The sequence below is a fragment of the Ambystoma mexicanum genome, chromosome 11 (genome assembly GCF_040938575.1).
Source record: "Ambystoma mexicanum isolate Mex_15411 chromosome 11, UKY_AmexF1_1, whole genome shotgun sequence".
In the NCBI taxonomy this organism is placed as follows: Eukaryota; Metazoa; Chordata; class Amphibia; order Caudata; family Ambystomatidae; genus Ambystoma; species Ambystoma mexicanum.
Window position 1 is genome coordinate 215,212,496 of NC_090934.1, and position 21,001 is coordinate 215,233,496.

The 21,001-nt window shown below is 44.2% G+C and overlaps 1 protein-coding gene across 2 annotated transcripts in view; it reads right to left on the bottom strand.

Annotated features, from left to right (window-relative positions):
- Positions 1-21,001, bottom strand: part of KDF1 (keratinocyte differentiation factor 1) — a 302,442-nt gene that overhangs the window by 129,804 nt on the left and 151,637 nt on the right. The gene's annotated exons all lie outside the window — the stretch shown is intronic.

Below are 21,001 nucleotides of genomic sequence, written 5' to 3' on the forward strand. Positions count from 1 at the left end.
AGCGACCCCTTCTTGGCCAGAGCAACTAGGACTTTGTGCATCAGGATCCCTGTTTTGGTAGGGGGTCTTAGGGTGAGGATTTCTGCTAAGACCCCCTCCTCGGGCAGCTCTACCTCGGGCTGAGGAAAGCCCAAATACTCTGCCAAACCTGCAAGGCTTTCGTGGAAGGCCATGGCTGAGGTTGGCGTATCAGGGTCCTCCTCGTGTCCGCCAGGCTCAGGGGGTACGGAGCTGGTGGAGGAGTGCTGGGCGCCGTGAGCTGCAGAGTGAAGACCGGAGCCGGTGGATGCTGCGGAGGCTGGTGTGGAACCGCCTGTACTGTGGGAGACAGGGAAGCCTAAATCGGAGGAGCCGGCTGGGGCAGCAGCATCTGCACTGGGGCCTGTGGCACCGGAGCCATCGGAGGAATGACTATGGGTGCCGGTGGGGTGACCTGAGGGAGTATGTCCATGATGGCATCCCAGAGGATGGCCCCCATTCGGGGAGTTCGCATCAGCACTAGGAACCTTTTGAAGAACCGGTCTTCGGAGGCTGTAGAGGTGGCAGGTGATACTGACGGAGTGGCCAAGGGCAGCTGGGGCCAGGGCACACTCTGCCTGGAGTGTAGGGGAAGCCTGCCCTGCACTGCTGATGGATAAACTGTAGGCCACGCACCTGGTAGACACCAGTCCCACCTTGTGACCCTTTCCTCCTCCGGCACCGCAAGAGGAGGTATCGGATGAGCGGCCATCTTGTCTGGTGCAGCGGCCATTTTGTTGAGCTGCGTGCCACGTGCCGAAGTCGTGGTGCCTGGCTCGGTGGACCCAGCGCCGTCCAAGACACTATGTTGGAACAAAAGGCCTATCCCGCACCTCAGGTCGTGACCTGGAAGGTGTATTGCCCTCGGCATAGCTTCCGGTAGTGATGCGTGAAGGCGCCCCCTCGAAAATGATGCCAGTACTAGGGTTTTGCCCCTCGGGAGTAACCCCGGTAAAAGAACCTTGCGGTCCCTCAGGACCGACAGCGGAAGGATCTGGAGACCCCCTCGGCCGTGAGGCCGGTAGCTGGACTAGCCTCGGTACGTGTGCTGGTACTAGAACCCAACAGGTTCCTCCTAATCGGGCACTTCCTTGGGAAGGCATCGCCCTTACGGGGTGCGATGGTGAAAAGAGGCATTTCCTTCGGCCTCGAGCGATGTTTGACGAAGTCCTTTAGGTCCTCCAGAGGGGACTTCTGGAAGAGCTCCCTCCACCTAGCTAGCCTGTTCTTCAGTGCCCGTGAGCATCCTTCCCAGCCGTGGTTGGGGCGAACGCAGCAGAGGTAAAGGGCATGGGGGTCGGTTGTAGGAAAGAGCCCCTCGCAGGCTGGACACTTGCTGAAGCCCAGTGAAGTCGACATGTCCCGGAGAGGAGCGTGGCGTCGGAGGACCAATTACCTATTGAATAGAAAAAGACAAAGATGGAAGAATACACAGGGAAGAGCGTGTGGTATTACATGGCCGAAGACAAACCCAGGAGCGCTGGTGAATTCGGCCCGTTCCGGTTGACGCGGAAAAGAGGACTGAGGAGTGGTGCCGGTGGGCGGAGTCAGGTGAGCGCATGATCCCAGGGCCGCGCCCCTAAATTTAAAGGGGAAGAAGATTTTTTCTGGTGAAAAAGGTTGTGTTTCTCCCGTCCCTCGCGAGGTACACCCATACAGTATGGAGGAAAGGGGGTGGGACATAAGAGCATGACAGTGTATGCCTTCCCTCCTTTTCCACTAGTATATCAGGCTCTGTGAAAATTCCAGGAAAGAGATTGCCGTTTACTCATAATAGTTGAAACATGGTGGCCAGCCATGTTGTTCTGGTTCTAGGATATGGTGAACCTGTTCAAAGAGACCCCTATATCTCTACCATTTCACCAGGACTTACTTTCTATGGAGGAGGAGAAGAAGAAGAAGATTCATCACCCCAAACCACAATCGTTAAACTTGGCAGGTTGGTACCGGCGGTCCAATGCCTAGGACATCTAGATCTCTCGGGGGGTGAGAGCATGCGAATGAAAGAACAAGTGCCTAATATTCTGTCACTGGCCCATTGGGAAGCACAGGAGTCCTTTGTCTGCTTCACTAGACGATGTTCTCTCTCATGGCCGCCACTAGACGATGTTCCCTCTCATGGCCGCTTCAGGAAATAAGACTGAAACTTGTAGGACATATTTGTTGATGTCCATCCAAAAGTTTGGATGCAGCGATCAGTCGAGTCGTTTATTGATAGATACTTTATAACCAGAGCCATGGCACCATCTGAGGCACTGAGAAAGGTGGTAGTCCCCATGAGCCAATTGAAAGGTCCATGTTTGGTGCGATTTAACATTTTTACACATTGGTTAGTGTTCAACAAAGTGCCACTGGTCTCCTTTAAGATCTTCATGGTTCAAGAGAGGGAGCAGAATAATATAGTTTTATAGACCGAAGAAGGGGTCGTCATCATGGGATAATGACCCACCACCAAGCCAGCCTAGGGCCATAAGTTGGAGAAGGGTTAGTATCTCAAGCAATGATGCAGTTGGTGAGGTGCTGCAAGTGGATCTAGGTCACGTGACCTAAACCCCACCCACTAAGGCCTGTTTCTTCCGTTCCCTTCTCAACTATTAGTTCACAAGGCATCTGAAGTACAGCGCAGTTAAAGAAAAGGCAACACCAGTTTGGCCCTGTTAAGGGCAAAGTGTCAGTTATTCTGCTCTTGCTACACTAGGCAAATTGCACCAGGAGGCTTTTATAGCTCTGTGTTGCCTTTACAAGGAGTGTATTTTCACACTAAGTAATTACCATACCATATCACCATGAGTCTTCACTCACCACAACCCATTCCCATCCTCTCGAGGGATCACACAGCTAAGCGCCCAAAGCACCCCCAGACAGCTAACCTTGCAAACTCATCAATATCTCCCTATAGCCCCCATTCAACATGAGCAGTCTTTTCACATCCGGCCAGTTGTGATGGTTAACCTTCGCTCAGCTGCTGATATCGCCGACCTCATAATAAACAATGATTTTAATGCCTTTTCATTACTGAAATATAGCATACACCATCCTCCCTCACTATATCGTTGATGTCCTCCCACCAAACGGCTACAGTATCCAACATACTAACTGCACAGGTAAAATTGGAGGTGGGGTGGCAGTCATCCTAAGATCGACTGGCTCCCACACATCGCTCCTTCGAATCCCCGGCATGTCGGTTATTCATCTCAAACAAGTTACATTCCACCATATTTACAGGCTACCTCAAAGGAGTAGCAATGTCAATGATGACCTTTCTCACTTGCTCTTCTTTGCAGCAGTTTCCTGCTGTAATAATATACCCCTCAGAGTTCAACATCCCAGAGTCTCAACCAGCAAAACACCTACTTGACTCCCTATTCTCCGACCAACTCTGTGGACCTGCAACAGATCGTACTTTTCCCCCATACATGTCAAAGGTCATACGACAGTCTTCACCTCCTACCCAATCCTCTAATGCTTAAACTCCCTAATCCTAGAATAGACAGACCATGCCGCAATTCACACACAAGGCTGCCCCACAAAGGACAGGCCAAACTCCCTTTTATTGTCCTTCAAGGAATTCCCACTAGACACACTAGAGGCAATGTTCACAACATTCCCCACCACAGGGAATCCCTCAGCCCTTCTGGATACAGTTAACCACCTTACCAGTGGATACACATGCAGCTCTAAAGTCTAGTCGTACCAAAGTCAAACCCTCTGCACTGTGGTAAACACTCAAGCTCGATGAACTCAATGATCATCACATCCCTTGAAAAGAGGTGGTGCAAGGAAAGCAGCCTAGAGAATCTCATCCATCAAATCCCTGCATACCGAATGAAGACGCATGATCTCTGATGCACCCCTCCTACTCCCCTGGCGCTGTCCTCCTGGACAGACTTCACCTTCCTCTGCTAAGGATCTCGCACACACGAGTCACTGAAACCTACTACATACACAGACGACCAGCTCCCAGCCTCCCAAATTAAACAATGTACTGGCCCAGCACTTAACACTCCTCCTACTGTGAACATCTGCCCCAGTGAAGGTGCATTCCCAGACAGGTCTCGTACAACCCTTTCTCAAAAACCTCTTTCTTGACCCAGACGAAGTAGCTAGCACTACAGGCCAACACTGGGGAGGATAGCTCAGGGGCAACACGTTTGTCTTGAAAGCAAGATGACGCACAGCAACACAGGTTCTAATCCTGGGTCCGTGCTTAGAAACCTCTTCAGTATTAAGCGCCTTATAAATAAACAATTAAATAAATAAATAATCACGAGCCTCCCGTGCATAGGGAAGCTTAATGAGAATGCAGTTGCGACCCAACAACTTGCCAAAAATTGACCAACTTTATCTCCTCCGCTATTACCAGTCTAGCTTCCACCCCAAATGCAGCACAGATTGCATTCATCCAAGTGGTGGTCAATGCGCTCAGAATCAGGCCCTGGGCACTTGCGTCTCCTAGTTCTCCTAGACCCCTCAGGTGCCTTTGACACAGTTTATCACCAAATACTCCTCTCCCTCCTCGCCGACAGGATAGGCTTCTCTGGAACAGTCCTAAAATGGTTTGCATCCTATTTATGCAAAAGGCACCAGGTCGTACAGATGGGCTCATTCAGATTCAACTAACTCCCAATCATGTGTGGGGTCCCGCAAGGCTCCATTCTCTCACCAATCATGTTCAATCTATACACGGAACCCTTGGCAACGCTCCTAAATGACCCCAGCATAGCAATTCATCAGTACACGGATGACTTACCTGTACCTTTAGGTCAATGGCCCCCAGGATCTTGCTCGCCTCTGCGAATGCCTCACTACTATGCAAACATGGATGTGAAAAGGTTCACCATAAACTGAACCTGACCAAGACCAAATTTGTACGCATCGCTCCCGCCCACCTCCCCCAGCCCATCCCACCCCACCCCACCAAACAACAACTCTTGCAACAAGGGCTGGGTGACGTGTGCCGGGAAGGATTCAACCCGCAGCTGACAAACTCAGACAAATACGTTGCCTTCTTTGTTGACAGTAGCCTTTCCTTCCAAAAGCACATAGCCAAAAAAGGCACAAACCATATGGCTACATCCAGATGTGCAAACGTCAAACTCTTCATCCCCCTAAACTGATTCCTTATGGTGGTCCAAGCCCTTGTTATCGTACAACAATGGGGAAAATGCCCTCCTTACTGGGCTTCAGCTGCACACCTAACCAACCTCAAAGCAGCATGCTTCATTACAGGCGCCTGAAATTTCGACCGTATCTCTCCAACACTGCGCACGCTTCACTGGCTCCCCTCCTCTCTGCCAGAATCATATTCAAAACTGTATGCATCACCTACAAAGCAGTCTCAAACAAAACACCAACATACTTGACGGCTAAACTCCACACTCCTGGAGGCTCGTGCACCTCACGTAACAAAGCTATCAAAAGGATGGAGTCAAAGCTAGTCCGCAAAGAGAAGACTTGCATGCAATTCTTCTGTCACGCACAGCCCACAACCATCTGAAGTAAATCCTGTTAGAGGCTCGAAATGCCCCTACCATCCACCAGTTCTGCAAAACATTAAAAACATAGCTGGTCTTGAGCTAGATTCGCACTATAAGCAATGAAACAAATGTGCCCTGCCCAAGTCTATAAGGCTATAAGCACATGGTGGTAGTAGCAATACATGTTTTGGAGATGATAGTTCGTGCTGCAGTAAAACAAAATTGTGATTTAAGAGTGAGTAAAGTAGATCGGAAAACAGGGTTACTAAAATTAAAAATTGTTTTAGTTGTATTTAAATAACATTGTTGTCTTCAAGCTAAGCATTTTACTTATAACTTCCTTGAGCTGCAACATGGTTAACAATAGCATGCATGAGGTGTCATGTAAAAGTAACGGTTCTCTACAAGAAAGTGAAAGCATTTTCTAAAGTGTTTACTTTTTCTTTTTGGTGCCAATTACTATGTTGCCGCAAAAAAAAAGGTCTTCTCTTCAATCTTGCCTGGAAATTGCATCGTTGTTTCCGTGCGCTTCCAACGTTCAGGATGCATTTCATACCAGTAGTTATTCACCCAAACATTGATGTGTGTGGATTAGCGGCACTCGCGGTGCATAGCAATGGAAAGAAGTACTACTATTGTTAGTGCCCTACCAAAAGGGTAACTTTATGGTTAAAATGCATTGTTTAATTTGCATAAATAACTAGGTGCAAAAATAAATGCATTATAGAAAGATTTGTTTTAGATTGGTATATTTTTATTCACAAAAATATCATGATCGGGAAAGGAGAACTAGTTAAGAAAGTTTTAAAGAACCAGCTCCCAACAGGAAAGAACCAATTACCAACACAGGGGAGCCAGCTACGTGGTGCGAGCCAGCGATTCAAAATGCAATCCTGACAATTTGTTTGGTTGATTTTAGCCACCCACCTGCAATAATCTAGGAACAGGGGCATCCATCTTTGAAAACCACTCTTGACTGGGCTAAAGAGACAGCACCAAATGCACTTCAGCCTAAAGATGGCCTAGCCCCAAAAAGGAAAAACGTCCAGGATGGGAAGGAGGCATGGTCGTCTGAGACCCTAACCACCAACACCAAGGAACTGAATTCAAAAGGGATGGCAGACATCTCAGTAAGTCCCCCCAAAAACAGCACTTTCAAAAGAACCAAACTAAGTAAAGACTGGAGTGGAGCGGGTCAAGATCAAGGAATGTGGTTGCCATATATGAGGAACAGCACAGGTAAAACAGAAAGGACCCACTTATGTGTGCCCTACGCAGGAAAAAAACATATGGAAACCCCAGAGACTGGCAGAAACCATGATATTGCATATAACAAAATCAGTTGGGAAAGGTAGACAACCCCCACATGGTGGCCACCCAGAGTGTCAACCTAAAACGAATGGGGCGGATTAAGAAAACCTTGATGAGGTTCTATTAGAAACCTCCAGAAACATCAAAAGAACCAATGTAGAATTCTACTCAGACCAGCCACACACCCCATGTTCTCAAACCCAAAATAAAGGAAACAACCCGAAAGCAGTGTTAATGGAGCGAGCAACGCAAACACCTGAAATAAAAGAAGCACATCCAGGGGAAATGAGAAAGCTGGGCTCTTTGAAGGACACCTCAACAATGACAAAATAGTTTTAATGGCAGGAGACCCGATACAGAGGTTTTGCTAGAATCGTGTGGACACAAGGATGTATGACTGCGATTCTAACACCTTTCATGAAACTGCATGAAGATATGGCAGGGACCTTAAAAGATCATACCACCTTACTTGCAATGGTTCACAATAAAATGATCTTTGTTGAAGGTTTTATATCAGCAATACAGAACAACATGGATAATAGCCCTGCAAGGGTGTCACAACTCCTGCATAACATATTGGAACCCATCATGAAAGAAAAAATGGACAGAAGAAAATCAGTAATAGGGGAGGCGATACAGACCTCGCCTGGTGGTAACTTGGATAACTTGCGCCCAGCTGTAAAAACAAAAGCTTTGAATGACGAAACTTTAACAAATACCCCAAAAGACAATAACAACGTGACACAATCTGGTAGCACACTGACAAGATCCCGGGATTTAACAGCTACTCTACAAAACAATGAAAAACTGAAGGCTACCCAACATGAGCCAACATCAGTTGTGGGGGGCGAAAAACAAATTCAACAAAAAACACAACCGTTGGAAGAAAGGAGAGCGCATTCGGTACACACACAAATGAATAGCTTGAACAGGGCATACTCGGTCAGAGGCAGCACCAATTAATAAGCCCAACCACAAAATTTGAGCAGAAACAAAACAAAAAAAAGACAATTTGTCAAACAGAAAGTAGCAGGTTCGGACAGGAGAGTGATGGACTCTGATGATACGGATGTAGAACCCCAAAAAGAATTCATGGAAACCATCAAAGATAGGCATACCTTAAACATCTGAAATTTTGAAGATAAGAGGAAAAGAACCAGCCAAAAAACAGACAGAGCTCCCAATGAGGGACAAACAATTAGAGGAAAAGGTTCAAAAGAAAGGAACAACTAAAACCATAGCAGTTAAGAAATTGAAGAACCAAACCACACAACCTAAACAAAAATCTAAAAGTGCCACACCTTTATTAAAAACTCAACTTTGCCCAAAGAATGTAATGGAACAAAAAATAAAAAATCAATCTTTGGATCTATCGGGTAAAGAGGCAATAGATAACACAACGAAAATGCCTTAGATAGTTGAGCTAAGTGAAGATGATTCTTCAGATCCCGATTTGATGGATATTGCGACCGACTCGATATCAGAAGAAGATCAGAGGTAATCAGAGGGAGAATCATCCGAAAAGGAAACAGATCACAAACAGTAAGATGAGAAGAACCTTGAGGAGCTCGATACGATAAAGGAACAATACGGCAGTGCCTGACTCTCCTGTCGGACGAGACAGGAGTAAATGCAGACAAAGACAACTAAATGAAGACCGGGGACTTGACCCCAAATCAATAAGTCCTAAACCTCAAAACTTTAAAGAAGTCAACCCAGAGAAGCCTCGAAGGAGGCAGGACAGCAAAAAGCAAAGCATTGTGACCTCAAATAGAGGGACTGCAAAAGGAAGAAATCAGTCTCCCGAGAGACAGGAACAGAGACATCCTCAAGGGAGCCAAAGAGGACAAGGGAAGAAGCAATCACCTTCGTCTTTGCCGGCAATAGGCAAAAGTCCCCACACTCCTGATCAGGGAAAGAAGGGTCGATCGACAAAGGGATAAGTGTGATGCACCTGACCTTCAACAAGGTCTCAGTTTAGAAAGGATGCTTCACGTTGATGACAGTTTGATCTTAAATAGATCAAACGTGGTGAGATTGCTACACCACATACCGGCACTGAGACTCATTACATCTAAAGACCTTTGCCATAGTCTAGTTCCCCGATGAAGACTGTACCGACAAAGTATTTTTACATACTGTCTCAAGACTGGTCAAACGACTATTACTGGATGAAGCACACCACCTAAGGTCAATGGGCTTTGATCTTTGTGAAAAAAGCTACTCAACATTGAAAAAGAAAGACAAAGAATACGAGAAAGCAACATAGTCCCATTATTCAAGAGGGACATAAAAAGTAGTAATCTGCCTGCAAGAAACGCGGATGACAGAAACCCCTACTCTAGAAGTGAAAACACTTGCCAATGGCCACAATCTATTGAAACTGACATGCTAGAACATCAGCAACAATGAAAGAGCTATATATGGGAAAACGGTTTCAATAAACTCGGGAAGAACCAACCTGAAAATATGTGCAGAAAACATTCCAGTGCTTAATGCAAACTTAATTGATTTGATATTGCAACAACAAAATCAAGAGGGGAAATACAGTAAAGATTACGTTACCTTTTTCAAGGCATACACGACAAATTGTAAAACTGGAGGTAATAAACCGATAATGTCACATCGCCCCGCTTACACCACCATGATAGTGGAGAAAAAGAGAACATTAAAGTATCAACCGGCTTAAGAAGAAAGCCCCAGAAGGATACACAAAGAAGATTCGCAAGCTCAAGCAAAAATACTGTAACTGGCTCTTCCTGCACAAAAAGACAATGCTAAACCAAGATGCAGAGAAGATGTTGTCAAAGATTAGATCAAAAAATACAACAGAAATTTGGTCGACAATTAACGAAATAGAGGCACCACAAGAAGCCTTAATCACAAATCCCATAACAGCGACTGTGTGGTGTGAATTTTATACAAAAATGCAAGAAAAGAACCAAAAATTATCACTACAAAAGAGGAAGAAGAAATGGACAGAAATTGACAATTGAAAACATCAAGAAGCTAAAGAAATCCTGAGCCCCAGGCCGAGATGGGCTGTCAAACGAAATGATGAAGAGTAATCCTAGAGAATGGGCAATATTGCTCCACCATCTTTTTAAACATACTCTGAAGTCCCAACTTCATGGAAAGCAGCAGCGATCGTGCTGAAATTGAAAAAAGGGCTAAGGACCAACCTGGATAATTACCACCCCATAGCCTTATTGAATGTGGCAAGCAAGGTTTATGCCTCTATTTTGTTAAAAGCCTCAACAGCATGAGCACTTCCATCAGGCCACAGAGATCAGTGGCAATCAGGTTTTGTGAAGGGGAGCGGGACACCTCTAAACATTTTTCTGATAAATTTACTAAAAGTCCCATCTATGAGAGAAAAGGGACGGAACATTTGTAGCCTTTATTGATTTGTCAAAGGTGTTTGATACTGTTAGAAGACTGAAACTGTGGAGTAAATTGGCAAGATGGAACTGCCCCCAGGTAGTCTTGGAAAATATCAAAGACTTATTTATAGATACGGTCAACAGAGTAAGACTGGATAGAACCAGCGTGTTGTCAGACCCAATTTCCATCAATACGGGCCAGAAGCAAGGCTGCCCTTTAGCGCCAGAACATTTTAATCTCTTCGTCTCGGACTTAGAAAGCATTTCAGCAAATACGATCCTTCCCTTCAAAAATGGCTGGAATATACGCAGATGACAGTTTTGTTGGACCAGACCCCAACAGGGCTACAGCGCTAGCTTGATGACCTCAACGATTATGTAGAAAGCAACAATTTAATAACCAACCCCGACAAGTCGCAAATTTTAAGATTGACCGCAAGAAACAACAGACGCGAGAAGAACAAGTTTGTGTGTTACTTAAAAGGAAAAAAAAATATTGTTGGTCAAGTCAATTAACTATTTAGGAGTCTGCATAAATAATAGCAAATGTGAAGCCCCGAGAATCAATTTATTGAGGAGAAAGGCAGAAATTCTCACCTTGCAAGGAAAGATTCTGCTAAAAAGATACTGCATTCACCCTTATTCCGCTGGTAACCTTTTATAGGATGAAAGTGGTACCGATCTTGTCCTACGAAGACATGGCCCATCCTAGAGGGAATATTCTGGCGATCAGTGCTTCAGCTTCCAAAGTCGCTACCAGTCCAGATAAGACAATTGGCCCTCACTTCTTTAAAAGCCATATCTGAATGGAAAGTGATCTCATTCTATTGCAAATGCTGGGAGGAATCAGTCATGGGTGGCTTCCTAGTTCTAAAAAAGGCAATAGAAGACCAGTTGGGCAAAACACTAACAGAATGGCAACAAATTTGCCAGGCCATTCTCGTCGACCTGAATGAGTCAAAATAGGACCCATTATCCAATCCCTGCAAAACCAAAAGAAAACTATATACAAGAGATTGGATGACACAAGAAGAAATCTGGAAGTATAAAAATCATGAAGATTTCTGGTCAGGCGCTTAAAATTAAATCAATTGCCAAGTTACTTGAGACTTTTCCCGAATTGGTACCTTCGATCATTATACATGCAGTTTCTCTTGAACATCTTACCCACAAGAGAAATTATTTATAGAAGGAAAAATCAAAGCGGAATCGTTACATGCAGATTATGCCGTCAGACTGATTTGAGGGATTCTTCAAAACATTTGATTTTAATATGTCCGGAACTGAGAAAACAAAGAGACCTGTGTCTCTGTGAGATCTTGAGAAAATACAACGCTAGAGACACTGATGATTGGTGGACAATTTTGATTGAAGGGGGAAAAAATTAACATCAACCTGGCTCTGATAAGACTTGTGATGGCTAAATGGAAGAAAATAGATGAAACAAACCAGGGTGAAAAGTAGCAGCCGAAGAAACCAGGAACTGAAAAACGTGGCAAACTGCATATCGAATTGAAAACCACAATGGTCAGCAGCATTGTTCCTCCGCCACCTGCTTTGGAAAGAGGTTAACTTTCTTTTCTCTCATTAATGGAAATTTAAACTGTTTTAATTTTGAGTTTATGAATTGGCTAAAGGTTTTCGATTTTGCAAACCACTATGAGCCGTTTAAAATAAAAAAAATAGTATTTTACTCCTCAAACATGATTTAACTCCCATCTCCAATAAAAGAAGAAGTAAACATGCACTTAAATTTTCTTTGGGATCACTAGCCATCACGAGACAAGTCTGTTAATATATTTGGTACAAAAGGAGTGCCTACAATCACAAAAGTTGACTGAGGCTTTATTGTTGTTAACTGAAAAGTCTTTGAAAACAGTACACTTGCCATAACGAGATAAATCTACTTCCTGCCGACCATTGAAATGTACGTGAAACTCAAAGTCCTGCATCACTAGAGTAAAAGTAACTATTAAACCATTTTCCAGAAGTAAATGCCTGTATCTTAATTAGTTCTATTTGATGTTCGAAAAACAGATTAAGAAATTAAAAGAAAAACACCACACACATTCAGCAGTCCAGCAGATCTATGGACAGTAAATTACTCTTGCATTTTCACCTGCCAAACACAGTAAAGAGACCATTAACCGTGCAATTTCAAAACAGAAGCACCATCATTTTTAGGATTTATGCTTGGATTATTTTACTAGTGTTAGTAGGTAGACATACGACCTAGGAGTTTGTTTTCCTTTGCAGATTATATCCTTAGGAGTAGACACATTGACATAGTTTTTGCCCCGTTTTTCCTGAGTGGTGGGTATGCAGGATAGTGAGCAGGTTAACCATGATTTTTAACTCTGCACACCCTACAAGGCAGGGGATACAAATATATTACAATTGTCCGATTATCCGATAATTTACATATTACACAAACATGGTTTTGAACATGTCCCTGAGGCGCTCTCCATTTCAGGCAGTCAACAGGTATGAGACCTACAATGATCGCAACGTCTATTGTTCTATACTTTATCTCCTGGCTTTATTGTGATTGTTGGTGGTCATGGCTTAACTGTATACATTATACCCATTACAGATTGATGCCCCAAGGACCGACTGTGTCCGAAATGCATTGGCCAAGCATCTCAACAACAAATGACCAAGGACTAATTCCAAAGTATGCACTTACCAATGCACAGACCATACAGTACTGTGCAAATGTTAAAAGATGGCAGCCCAAATGCTGGCTAGTATGGGTGTAACGGTATACCATTATACTGTTATAGATCCCGTGAAGAACTTAATTGAACTATAATAACCGTCACATTGTTTATACCGGTATACCGTTTTGGAGCCTGAAGCTATTAAGTGAGCTTTTCAATCTGATTTGGAAAGGCCACAGTAAGCAAGTGCTCCGCAGTCTGGATCTTGTACTATGGGATGTGGCGTCTGCCTTGGGGGCCTTGCTTGGCAGACGAGAGCATAAGTGAGGCCACATTAGTAAATGCAGGTTTGATGCTGTGACCGCTCTTTCTCTGTGATCAGTAGAGTCGGGTTAAAGATCAGCAGATTTTGTAGTTTTCCCACAAATTTGAAAGGGGAACTACGCATCCCAGAATTCAAAGGGGGGAATGAACTGGATGCCCTTCTGATGCATGTCCACAAAAAAACGTTAGCTCTGTAGACTGTATGAACACTGAGACCATCAGTGCTTTGTGCTATTATATAAACTGTCCCCCCCCCACCCCTGACCTCCGTGTAGATTTGAAAATTGGCTCTAGAGTTGTTGCTTTGCTTGATCCTTCACCTGCCTTCTGCATATGGCACTGGACTCAAGCAGGCAGGGCAGATTCTACATTCAATTTGAAGTATCCATAGCAATGGGGGCGAGATATTTCTCAGATCTATCCTCTATTTGTGACACCACCCATGAAAGCATTCCTCCGTCTCAACTCGCATGACAGGGGTCATAATGCATTCAGACCTGGAATGGTAATAATAGGGCTGTGGTGAGGTGGTGGTCCAGGCCATATTTGTGCCGATATGTATTTTAACTTTGTCATTTTCAAAAACTTTTTGTGCCACTATCTTTAAGTAGGTAAATGAACATGTATCGCAAGAATCAAGAGAGATATCAACAGCGCCCACTGAACGCTGTCCTGCTAGGATTACATGGTCAGTGGTGACTTCAACATCAGATCTTTATAATACACCAGGCAGATAGCAAACAAGCTATAGTGATTTGAAGAATATGCAACCATTCGGTGAGTGTGTGTTGGCTATGACATTTTGACAAAAGAAACACAATGACATGGGCTTTCAGACCTCACGAGTGATTTGTCTCCCTTTAATGGGACAAAGCGTTATGAAAACAAACTTTTATGACTAATCGCAGCGAGGGGTCCTGATGCCCATGCCATGTAGTTCCAAAATAAGGCAGGTCGAGGCCAATTTTCAAAGCGATGACCAGTTACTGAGCAGCAAGCTCATTGCTCAAAATGTGCATTTTAACACTTCCACTAGTCATTCTTTTATTCAAGGCGATCAAAGAGTGAGCCCCATGAAAGACCAAATCTGCAGCCGCCTTAGATTCCTGGATAATCGGCTAGAAATGTGCAGGAACAAGTTTCAAAATGCTGACAATTTATAAGTTTTAAGAAAATATTTGTTAAGATTAGTTAACTCCAACGAGATAATCATGATATACCGTCATTTGGCAAGAAGGTCATCATACCGCTATAAAACCAATACTGTGACACCCCTACTGGCTAGCCACTCTCGAGTTAAATCCATGCTTTAAACAATAAAAAAAAAATAATAGCACGGTCAGCCTCGCATTTTACTGAAAAGATTTACAGGGCTGCAACCGGTACTGTGGGAGGTTCCATTGGTTTTTCGTTTGGTTAAGAATGTTCCCTTATTTGCAAGGTGGATCGGGTGTGCGCCATATACTATGACTGGACACTTATGAACTCGTATTGCTGCTAAAAAAACAAGCAATAATAATAGAGTGGTGCCCATAAATTTTCAATTTAGTCTCCCTTTTGGCTAAAACTCCACCAGTTTTCCGTGAGGCATATCAATGAAATGTTCACACTCTTATTAAAAAAAAGAATTCAAATAAAAACAGAAAAGTACAACCACTCAGTGATCTAATGTTCTTCACATCTCTGTGTTAGCAGAGGCCATAACATTCTTGAAGGAAAATATTTGAACTTGAAGGAAATGTATTCACGAGGCAACAGATTTTGCTCAAAAGAACAGGTATGTTATCTTAAATCATATACTAAACTTTAGGTTTGGTAAGGTAAGTTTTGGTAAGTACAAGGACAAAATACAACAAATGGCTTGCAGTACCTACAGGGGTCCCAGTGATAGAATTAAAACGTTTTGAAATGCACCTGGCCGATAAGAACAAGCCTGCGGCTCATTTGTGAAGAGAGGGTTAAGACAGGGATAGGGCAGTCTTCCAATTGTGCCCAAAGCCTTACACCTTTTTGCAGACTTCTTGGGAGATGAGAGGGTCTTTCCAGTTCTCAGGTCTTCTTTTGTATAGCGCCCAACAGCCTCTGGGCATCGTGGCGCTGTTACAGAGATAGATAAGCTCCTCAGTTACAGTGGTACATACATTAAATATCATACCTATTACAGCGGTAGGTTACTTAGTTACAGTGGTAAAGGACATAACACATCAAGTGCACAGTTTGTTTGGTTACAGGGAATCTGGTTATGCAAGAGTAGGTCAAAAACAGGGCGCAGAGGTTAGTGGAACATCCAGGTTATGAGGGCTTTGCGGAATGCAATGTGGGAGGGTTCATTTTTCAGGGTAAGTGGCTGGGCATTCCATTGTCTGGCAGCAATGATGGGGAAGTTAGTACCACCTGCCTTGGCACGTTTGACTCTGGGGATAATGAGTCATGGGAATATGGTGTTCTAGTGGGTCTGGAAGAGCCTGCTCCAACTACTTTCGATGAAAGGTAGGGAAAGGGGCTGTCTGAGTGATACACTTGTGCGTGATGGCAAGAGTTCTTTGATAGGGAGCCAGTGGGCTTCACGTCTGGCTGCAGAGATGTGCTCTTTTGGGAATGTTGAGAGCAGCTCCAAGTGTGTTTTGGATTATTTGGAGTTTCATTAGGTGTCTTTGAGGAGGTTGAAGTAGTCCACTCTTGAGCCTATTATTGCTCTAGCAATCAAGAGGCAGTTCTCAGTGGATAAGAATGGTTTGGCTGCGTTAATCAGCTATGTGTAGTAGGCCGCTGAGGAAGCAATGGCGCCGACTTGGCTTGACATGGAGAGGGTGGCATCAAGGTAGACTCCTAAGATCTTGACCAAGGAGGAGACAGGGATCTGAACGTCGTCAATTGTGAAAGGGGCGTAGTGGCTGGTAAGTTTTTTTTTAGGGTTTCTTGGGGACCTACTAGGAGGATTTCTGTCTTTTCGCCATTAAGGCAGAGACTGTTGGCTGCCATCCAGGCCTGAATAGTGGAGTAGGCTGTGTTGAGGACCTTGGCATAAGTTTTGTAGTCACCGGAGAGTGGGAGGAGGACTCGGTGTCATCAGCATAGGTCGTATTTCAAGCCAATAGAGTCGAAGATGTCAAATAGAGGCTTTGTGAAAATGTTGTAGACAGTGGGAGGGAACAGGATCCCTGTTGGACTCTGCAGTGGATGGTGGCAGGGGCTGCACAGGCCTGATCTGAGAACAATCTCATGGCTCTTCCTTTCAGGAATGAGGTGATCCAAGCTGTGGCTTTGGGTGAGAAGTGGGCTGCGGAGGTGAAGTGATGACACAAAATGTTGTAGTCCACTAGGTCAAATGCAGCTGATAAGCACAGAGGAGGAGTACAGCAGGCTTGCCTGCATCCTTGATCTCATCTAGTTGGTTTTTTAGGTCAAGCAGGGCAGATTCTGTGCCGTGACCATGGTGAAAGCTGGATGGACATAGGTCCAGGATGTGGGTGGTTTCGAGAGAGTGTTGGACTTGAGTGCAGGCTGCTTTGTCGAGAATTTTTAGAAGGAAGTGGGCTGTAGTTATGGGCCTGTAGTTGTTGGGAGAGGCAGGGCCAAGCGAACTGAACTTTTTTTTTTTTTTTTTTTTTTTTTAAGAAGTGGTCGTACCCAAGCTTCCTTGAGGCTAGGGGGAACCAGTCCTGAGGCAAAGGAGACGTTTATGAATGCAGTGAGAAACGGGGCCAGTGTGACAGCACAGTCTGATGATCATAGCTGGACAGTCATCACCTTTGCAGTTAGATGGTTTGAGGCGTTTCAGGAGGGTGAGGATATACCCATATAGATTCACCCCTATAGTCCACTATGCTTGTACTTCAAAGTTCTTCTTTATCAAGCATTTTGGCGTCATGCCTCATGCTCTCAGGCAGCTTAGGAGCGCATGGTCGCCAGATTTCATCACAAGAGTGCCACAAAGACATCAGTGATGGGGGCGCCCGATATCACAAAGTGCCATTGCGTTTTCCTTTTAACCAATCAAAAAGGTGGCAGATAAGAAATACTGTACGATGAAGTGTGTTTAATAGACACTGCAGTCAGCTAAAGAACAGCATAAAACAAGACATGAGGACTGGAAAAGAAAAGAACATTGGTATGCGACTGAGTTACACATTTCGCATACCTTTCACCTTTCCAGCACCCGAGGAAAAAGCAGCAGAAAAAAAAAGAATTAAAAAAAAAAAAAGACACCCGATACTCTATTCAAAAGCTTTCAGCGGGGTATGCGAAAACGTACGTTCACATACATAGCGCCATTGTTTAAACAATACATTTGTTTTTCTTAAAATACGGGTGTGGCTGTCATAAAACGAGATTGGGGGTGTGTGGTTTCACATAGGCCAGAATTATATCCACAGTAGCCAGTCCAACACAGAGCACTTTTAAATAGAAACGCTATAGTATACCTTGAACAGTAAATAGGTCAAGTAGCTCAAAAGCTTTCAGGGTTGTTTTAAAAAGTTCAAAAACGTGCTGGGTAGAGCTTCTCTCGTATTATGGGAGTTCGCACTGACAATATATCCTGGCACCCATTGCTAGCAAGCTATAGTAAAGCTTAAACTAAAGCAACATGCATTCCTCCAGCCATCAAGCAAGGGCTAGGTAACACCAAGTGCCAAAACCTTCCCACGTATGACTCAACAGGTTGGTGCTATGAAGAGGACAGATTGTTAGGGGGTAGAAGGCAGGGGTAAAGAAATGCGAATTGCCAGCCATAGAAAGTCACTCTCCATCTCACAGCACATTTCTTCCTCCCCTAGAGTCAGTTATCACTAGACAATGGGGAGTGCACATTTTGAGTCGCGTAGAAGGTTTGTGCCAACATCACAGGACTATATATATATATATATATATATATATACACACATATATACATACACAGTTTACAGGCAAGTGTGACAAACTAAGGGTAGACATGACAAACTCTATGGGCAGACAAAAGAGGGTGGCTGTATGCAAAACGTGCTCTACTCTAGTAAAACCGAAATGTCATACTAGCTATACAAGTCTGGACATGCAAAATAAAATTATGATGAAGCCTGCACTGTAGAGTTAAATCTTACATCGCTTCGAAAAATACTGCTTGGATTGCTGTCATCCTGGACTGACTCAATAGAAACAATCCGAGTATTTATCACTTCATAAAAGCAGTGCCTTATGCTGCAGCCTGACTGATGCCCGGGGCGCACACATATGCCAGCACCACCCCCTCTTTGATGCTCCAAAGTCATGCTTGGGAGTTGATTAGATTGGCCTAAAATGACATCTAATCTTTAGGGCAATATCGACACGGAGCTAATGCATACATTTTCTCAGAAGAAAGTAAATCATTCAAAATATATGAACCCCAACTCCTCTATCCCTCATCGCATTTCCATACAAAAAAAATAAATCAGAAATATTTATAGATTGCCTATCACATGGCAGAAGAGGGATGAACTACTCCCAATTCTCCTGTTTTATTTGCTGCCTTTCTAGACAGTTCTTCTGTGGGACACCTGCTGGGCTAGTCTTCTCAATGGAGAATGGTTCTACAATATTGCTACACTTCTCTGAACATGAAAGCATGTTGCCACGTTTGAAAATGATTGTTTCACGTCCAGCCCAAAGATAGGAGGACTCATGTTGAGATTAGTTCGATCTACTAAGGTTACATAAAAAGGTGTACTTTTCTGAAATATGTATCGTATGCACTCCTTCACTAAGGGTCTACTTGCATTCTTTGAGGAAAGGTACAAAGAGAATATGACAGCAATATCAATTTCCTTCTGCGGTTTGTGTACATCTCAAATGGGCATCTCACACCTTCAATAAGGCCAAGGATTCCCGAAAATGAGAGTGAGGGGGGTGGAGGGGAGAGCATCTAATGATAGTGAACCATTTTCTATAGATTAAGAGGTGAGAGGGTACTCAAATGCCCAAATGAAGGCTAGCTTCTGTGGCTTCTTGGGATAGACCCATTCCATATTAGGAACTTACTGATGTGGGAAAAAATCTTGCTATGGCAGAATTGCATTGCAAATGAGAGCCACTGGGCTCTGATGCGCAGTCAGATTGGTTTATAGATCAGTCTAAACATGCCAGGTTTTCAGCCTTCAATATCATCATCTTAAATGTTTCAAATGCGGACAGTGTCGCCCACTCAATCTTGACCTACTTTTGTAAGATGGCAGAGGGACGTGCTGATGAATGGAAAATCCTTCATGTGGCATGTTTAGAAAGAATTGCAGAGAGGCCAAATGTATGTGTGCTGGAGCCGATAGGAAAGAGCTCACTATTTACTCTGGCTGCAGAGAATTTAAAAAAGATGTGGCTGGTAAATTATGTATGTTGATTAAACTTACATTTCTTTCTATTTAAAGTTGTAGCATGTCTTCAAGTATATATTTGTGGGCAACTTGTGATGTGCCGAATCCAGACTGGGTTTACTGTAATTTAGACATTCTGCAACTTTTTGAAGACAAGAGCTCCGGCTAGAAGACACCTGCAGCAGGGAACACCCCCAAACTCAGTGTCTTATAGATATTCTCACTTATGCCTTCAAAAATGTGATCACATAATCGGGGTTTGGTGGCGGTATCCTTTTATGAAATTAAACTTGGAAAACACACTATTAAAGAGCGCTGTGTGCTGTGAACATCGATACGAGGAGCAAGATTCCTTTCCCTCTGAATGACTTCATTTGATCAGCGCTGGACTTTCTGGATGCATCGTCCTGACGCGGCGCTTTCTCCAATGCCTGAAACTGTTTGTTACTCATATTTGCCATTGGGCACCACGAGGCTACAGCCACTCGAAGATGGACGCTTAGCCCACTGAGCTCGTAGTCTGCATATCCAGTCTGCAGCCATTACTCTGATTGGCTGCTGCGCCACACAAATGCACCAACGGGAGACGGCCCACTTTTGTGTAAGGCCCACGTTGGAAAGGCCACTTCCTGTCCAAGCCTGTCCCTGCCATCTGCCAGAAACGCTGCCTCTCACTACCAAGGTGCACCCGTTTGGAAGGGCTCCCCAAAAGGTACTGTGACTCCTAGTTTAACTTCCATATTAATGCTTATCGCCATGTAACACGTTCTCATATGGCTTGACTCGGCTAGCGCACATGCTTTGTATGGTATGCATAGCACCCTAGCAGTCTTGACCCGAGACTCCCATCGGACGGTCAACAGACTCTGCCCCCACTCCACACAAGCACCAACCACGCTGTAACATTGCGTGTGTAACTAGCCGGCTTGTGCGACTGAATTTACACATCGCATATAGAGACGCTCTGTCTCTGCCTGTATCGACGCTCCGACCCAATTCTAGGGATCGCCTGTACTGCTTTGGCACGGAGTCTAATTGAATCTGTTCATTTCTGTCAAATTGCAATATTTCGAATTTAGATGTCACCTTCTCTTGCACATTTTGCATTTTGATCCGGAGCCCAATCTACCTTTGAAACTGCCGATTCCTGCCAAATTGAGATAACACGAATCTAGTTTCTACCCCCTTTGCACTGAGCCCAATCTGTCTTTGTAACTGCTGATTCATGTCAATCTGTGATATTACGAATGTAGATGTTACCTCCCTTGCACGGAGTCCAACTTGCCTTTGAAACCGCTGATTTTTGGCCAATTGCAAAATCTCGAACTTAGATGTTACCCCATCTGTATTAAGCCTAAATTACCTTCTTGGCAATGTTGATTCTTCTCCAATTGTGATATTTTGAATTTAGATGTTACTTCCACGGTTTGTAGTTTAATTGTGCCCAGACTCGTTGAGTTAGCTCAACTGCATTACCTCGAAGCTAGATGCAACATCCATCC